The following is a 6,439-nucleotide window of genomic DNA, read 5'->3' as shown; positions in this document are numbered from 1 at the left end:
ATACCCCGGGTTACAAGTAGGGGGACTGCTACTACCCTGGAGTACCAGTAAGGGGTTACAGTACTACCCCAAAGGATCAGGTAGGGATGCCAGGTCTACCCCACCCTCGTGGGTAGGGAGGCCAGGTCTACCCTGACCGCATCGGTAGAAAGGCCAGGTCCAACCCACGCTTGCCGATAGGGATGCCACGTCTACCCTGCTAGTGCTGGAAGGGAGGACAGGTCTACCTTACCTGTGCCCGTAAGGGAGGCCTGGTCTAGCCTGGAGCGGCAGTAGGGAGAGCAGGTGTACCCCGGGGTACAAGTAAGGGTACTGGTGCTCCCCTGGAGTACCAGTAGGGGTAATGATACTACCGCAGAGGATGAGGTAGGGATGCCAGGCCTACCCCCGATGGTCAGGTAGGAAGGCCAGTTGTACTGCGCCCAGGCCAGCAGGGAGGCTGGGTCTACCTGACATTGCTGGTATGGAGGCCTGGTCTACCACATCTGCATGGGTAGGGAGGCCAGTTCTGCCATGTCTGCAAGGGTAGGGAGGCCATGTCTACCCCGCCCTTGCCGGATGGGATGCCTGGTCCACCCCATCTGCGCGGGTTGGAAACCCAGGCCTATCCCGGAACATCAGGTAGGGACACCAGGCCTACCCCAGAGGATCAGGTAGGGAGGTCTGGTCTACCCCCGCAAGCCCATAGGCACAGCAGGTGTACCCCAGAGTACCAGGAGGAGCACTGGTACTACACCGGAGTACCAGTAGGAGTACCAGTACTACCCCAGAGTGTCAGGTAGGGATGCCAGGCCAAGCCCAGAGCATCAGGTAGCACCCACGCGGGTAGGGAGGTCAGGTCTACCTCGCCCATGCCTGTAAGGGAGGCCTGGTCAAGCCCAGAGCGGCAGTAGGGACAGCAGGTGTACCCCAGGGTACAAATAGGGGTACTGGTGCTACCCTGGAGTAGCAGTAAGGGTAATAGTACTACCCTGGAGGATGAGGTAGGAACGCCAGGCCTACCCCCAATGGTCAGGTAGGGAGGCCAGTTGTACTGTGCCCACGCTGGCAGGGAGGCCAGGTCTACCCCGCCATTGCTGGTATGGAGGCCAGGTCTACCCCATCTGCACGGGTAGGGAGGCCAGTTCTACCCCACCCTTGCCGGCTGAGAGGCCTGGTCTACCCCATCCACGCGGGCTGGAAAGCCAGGCCTACCCTGGAACATCAGGTAGGGATACCACACCAACCACAGAGGGTCAGGTAGGGAGGGTGGGTCTACTTCCGTGCCCCTGTAGGGGTAGCAGGTGTACCCCAAGGTACAAGTAGGTGTACTGGTAGGGGTACCAGTACTACCGTGCAGGATCAGGTAGGGATGAGAGGCCTACCCCAGATGGTCAGGTCAGGAGGCCAAGTCTACCCCACCTGCGTGGGTAGAGAGGCCTAGCCTACTCTGTTCGTGTGGGTAGGGAGGCCAGGTCTACCTCGCCCTTGCCGGTAATGGAGGCCTGGTCTTGCCTGCCCTTGCCCGTATGCAGGCCTGGTCTGCCCCATCCACACGGTTAGAGAGGCAAGTTCTACCCCACCCTGGCAGTTAGGCAGGCCGGGTCTTCCCAACCCACTTGGCCAGGGAAGCTACGTCTACCCCACCCATGCAGTTACTGAGGCAACTTCTACCCCACTGGTGCTGGTCAGGAGGCCAGGTCTACGTTGTTTGCGCAGTTAGGGAGGCCAGGTCTATCCCGCCTGCGTGGGTAGGGAGGCCAGGTCTACCCCATGTGCATGGTTAGGGAAGCGGGGTCTACCCCGCCCGCTCAGCTAGTAAGACATGGTCTTATACCACCCGCACCGTTAGGGAGGCCAAGTCTACCCTGCCCGTGAGGTTAGGGAGGTCAGGTTTACCCTGGCCGTGCGTTTAGGGAAGCCTGCTCTACCAGGCCCACGTAGACAGGGTGGCCAGCTCTGCCCAACCTGTACTGGTCGGGAGGCCAGGTCTACATGGCCTGTGCAGTTAGAGGGCAGGTCTTTCCCACCCGTGCAGTTAAGGGAGCAAGGTCTACCCTGCCTTGCCAGTAGGGAGGCCAGGTCTACCACACCCACGCGATTAAGGAGGCCAGGTCTACCCCACCCACGCGGTTAGGAAGGCCTTCTATACCCCACCTTTGCCTGTAGGGAGGCCAGTTCTACCCTGCCCTCAAGGTTAGACGAGCCAGGTCTTCCCAACCTGCTCAGCCAGGCAGGCTATGTGTACCCCACCATTGCTGGTAGGGCGGCCAGGTCTACCCCGCCCTCACAGTTAGGGAGGCATGGCCTACCCCGCACACATGGTTAGGGAGGCCACTTCTACCCCACTGGTGCTGGTTGGGAGGCCAGGTCTACATCGTTCGCGCGGTTATGGAGGCCACGTCTACCCCACCAGCAGCAATTGGGAGGCCAGGTCTTCCCTGCCCGTGTGGTTAAAGAGGCCTGGTCTACCTGTTTCACACAGGTAGGGAGGCCAGGTCTACCCCACCGACACCATTTGGGAGGCCATGTCTACTCCACCCTTGTGGTTAGGGAGGCCATGTTACCCGGCCCGCTCAGATAAAAGGCCAGGTCTACCCCACCAGTGCCAGCAGGCAGGCCAGGTCTACCCCAACCATGAGGTTAGAGAGGGAAATCTACCCCTCCTGCGCTGGCAGGGAGGCCAGGTCTATGCTGCCCTTGCCGGTAGGAAGGCCTGGTCTACCCGGCCCACTCGGGTAGGGAGACCATGTCTACCCCACCAGTGACAGTAGGAAAGCCAGGTCTACCCCACTGGTGCCAGCTGTGAGGCCTGGTCTACCCCACCCACGCGGTTGGAAGGCCAGGTGTACCGCACTGGTGACGTTAGGGAGGCCAGGTCTACCTCACTGGCGCCGTTAGGGAGGCCAGGTCTACCCTGTCCATGCGGTTAGGGAGGCCTGGTCTACCCCACCGGTGCCAGTACGCAGGCCAGGTCTACCTCACCCGCACAGTTACGGAGGCCAGGTCTACCCTGGCTGTGCGTTAAAAGAGGTCAAGTCTACCGAGCCCACACAGGCAGGAATGCCTGGTCTACCCCACCGGCGCTGGTCAGGGGGCCAGGTCTACCCCGCCTGCTCAGGTAGGGAGAACATGTCTACCCCACCGGCGCCCTAGGGATGCCTGGTCTACCCAACACATGCCATTAGGGAGGCCTGGTCTAAACCACTAGTGCTGTTCAGGAGGACAGGTCTAGCCCACCCACGTGATCAGGGAGACCACGTCTAGCTCTCCCTTGCCGGTAGGAAGCCCAGGTCTACCCATCCTGTGCGGGTAGGGAGGCCAGGTCTACCCCTCCCACGCAGTTAGGGAGGCCATTTCTACCCCGACCTAGCCGATAGGGAGGCCTGGTCTACCTCGCCTGTGTGGGTAGGGAGGCCAGGCCTACCTCGCCCACACAGTTAGGAAGGCCTGGTCTACCCCACCGGTGCTGTTCGGGAGGCCAGGCCTATCCTGCCCACGCAGTTAGGGAGGCCATCTGTACCCCACCCTTGCTGTTAGGGAGACCTGGTCTACCCCGCCTGTGCGGGTAGGGAGGCCAGGTGTATGCCGTTTGCGCAGTTAGGGAAGCCAGGTCTACCCCACCAGCACCATTCGGGGGGCCAGGTCTACCCCGCTTGCACAGATAGGGAGACCATGTCTACCCCACCAGTGCCCTAGGGATGCCAGGTCTACTCCAACCACGTGGTTAGGGACGCCTGGTCTACCCCACCAGCGCTGTTCGGGAGGCCAGGTCTAGCCCTACCCACGCCATCAGGGAGACCATGTCTACCCCGCCCTTGCCGTTAGGGAAGCCTGGTCTACCCTGCCTGCATGGGTAGGGAGGCCAGGTCTATACCGCCCGCACAGTTAGGGAGGCCAGTTTTACCCCTCCCTAGCTGTTAGGCAGGTCAGGTCTTCCCAACACACTCAGCCAGGGAGGCCACATCTACCATGCCCTTGCCGGTACAGAGGCCCGGTCTGACCCGCCCACGTGGTTATAGAGGCCAGGTCTATCCCACCCGCGCGGTTCGCGAAGTCAGGTCTACCCCGCCACGTGGTTATGGAGGCCAGGTCTACCTAGCCTGCGCGATAAGGGAGGCCTGGTCCACCATGCCCACGGGGTTAGGGCCTCCAAGTCCACCCCGCCCTTGCAGTTAGGAAGGCTTTGTATACCCCACCGGCAATTTTCGGGAGCCCAGGTCTACCCCGCCCGCGCGGTTAGGGAGAGCAGGTCTACCCCACCGGTGCAGCAAGGAGGCCACATCTACCCCATTGGCACCGTTAGGGTAGGCAATCTACCCTGCCAGGGCTGCTAGTGATGCCTGGTCTACCCCGCCCACTCAGCTAGGGAGGCCAAGTCTACCCCGCCCTTTCGGGTAGGGAGGCCTGGTCTAACCCGCCCGCTCAGCTAGGGAGGCCAGGTCTACACTGCTCACGTGGTATAGGCAGGCCATGTATGAAGTTCTGTTATGTATCACCTCACTTGCTGTATGTAGTTCCTCTTCTGCTGCTTATCATCCATGGGAGGTGGATTAAGGTTTTCACTTTGATGTATTGTATAACACTGGCTTACGGTATGGTAAACTCATCGGTTGTGGGATTAATCTGGTATTTGCACTTAGCATTGTCACCTTTATACTGCGGGAGCCATCTGTGGGAAACTATTAATAATTATACCATTTACCTTTCCTCCATGGAAAACCAGTCTATGGGTGGGGTACCTTTCTTCCCTTTTCTCTTCTCCATCAGTCCAGTTACAATGGTGTTGGAGAATTTTGAAAAATTTGAATAGTCTTGGGATGTTGAGACCAGCACGGTCCTAGCCCTACTGCTAGGAATTAGCATGCTTCTGAATGTGGTTCAGCTCTTGTTTAAGGTTAAACAACTGTTTAAGAAGATCACCCAGAGATCTGCCCCGAGGGTGGATAATTATGAGTGGCAAGGTGTGTGGGGTAGTATGGGCAAGTACCTAGAAAAGTGGGCACCTCCAATGTTTTGGAAATTCACCCCTGAACAAGTCCAGAATCCAGAAGAACTAGTAGGATATTTGGAAAAGGTATGCTGTCACCCCGGCAGCTCCAAAGAGATACAAATCACTGCAACATGCTGGGGCCTGGCCCATTCCTATCGAGCCCTTTTCGACACCACTCAGTACCCTCAAGGGGAAGAGGTCTCTGGACCTAACAACAAAACGATGAGCACTGCCATCACCCAAACCCCAGCAATGGGCACTGCGGCCCCTCCAGCCCTGGCGACGAGCATTGCGGCCACCCAGACCTTGGTGACAGGCACTGCAGCCCCTCCAGCCCTGGCAACAAGCACAGCAGATAACCCAAACCTTGGCAAGGGGCACTGCGGTCCCTCCAGCCCCAGCGACGAGCACTGCTGCTACCCAAACCTCAGCAACAGATGCTGTGGTTATCCAAAACCCAGCGAGAGATACTTCAACTGAACCAGCGGCCCAACCTGCACCAGTATCAGTTGCCCCCGTACAGAAAAAGAACCACCACAAAAGGGGATTCTACAAGGAAAAATGCCGCTCCAGTTTCCAAACAGAATAGAAGGGCTGATCTTATTTCTGATCCTCTTGAAGGGACTTCTGAGCCAATTTTACGAGAAGTGAATATTAGATACTCTGGCCAGAATTAGAGGGGCCCTGCCTCCAGCCAGGTGGAGGAAAGGGATAATGGGGTCTATTGGACTGTGTGTATTCGATGGCCAGGCACATCAGACCCACAGGAGTATAAGGCTCTAGTAGACACCGGCGCACAGTGCACTCTAATGCCATCAAGTTATAAAGGGGCAGAACCCATTTGTATTTCTGGTGTGACAGGGGGGTCCCAAGAGTTAACTGTATTGGAAGCTGAAGTAAGCCTAATTGGGAATGAATGGCAAAAACACCCCATTGTGACTGGTCCAGAGGCTCCGTGTATCCTTGGCATAGACTATCTCAGGAGGGGCTATTTTAAGGACCTGAAGGGGTATTGATGGGCTTTTGGTATAGCTGCCTTGGAGGCGGAGGGCACTGAACAGCTGTCTACCCTGCCTGGTCTCTCTCAAGACGCTTCGATCGTGGTGTTGCTGAGGATTGAAGAACAACAAGTGCCAATTGCTACCACGATGGTGCACCGGCTGCAATATCGCGCCAGCCGAGACTCTCTGATTCCCATCCACAAATTGATTCGCCAACTGGAGAGCCAAGGAGTGATCAGCAAAACTTGCTCACCCTTTCAGAGTCCCATATGGCCAGTGCAAAAGTCTAATGGGGAGTGGAGACTAACAGTTGACTATCGTGGCCAGAATGCAGTTACGCCACGGTGAGTGCTGCCGTTCCAGATATGCTAGACCTTCAATACAAACTAGAGTCAAAGGCAGCCAAGTGGTATGCCACCATTGACATTGCTAATGCATTTTTCTCAATTCCTCTGGCAGCAGAGTG

This window comes from Accipiter gentilis, unplaced genomic scaffold, assembly GCF_929443795.1.
Source record: "Accipiter gentilis unplaced genomic scaffold, bAccGen1.1, whole genome shotgun sequence".
Lineage (NCBI taxonomy): Eukaryota > Metazoa > Chordata > Aves > Accipitriformes > Accipitridae > Astur > Astur gentilis.
The sequence above is the reverse complement of the archived record's forward strand: the minus strand, read 5'-3'. Positions refer to the sequence as shown.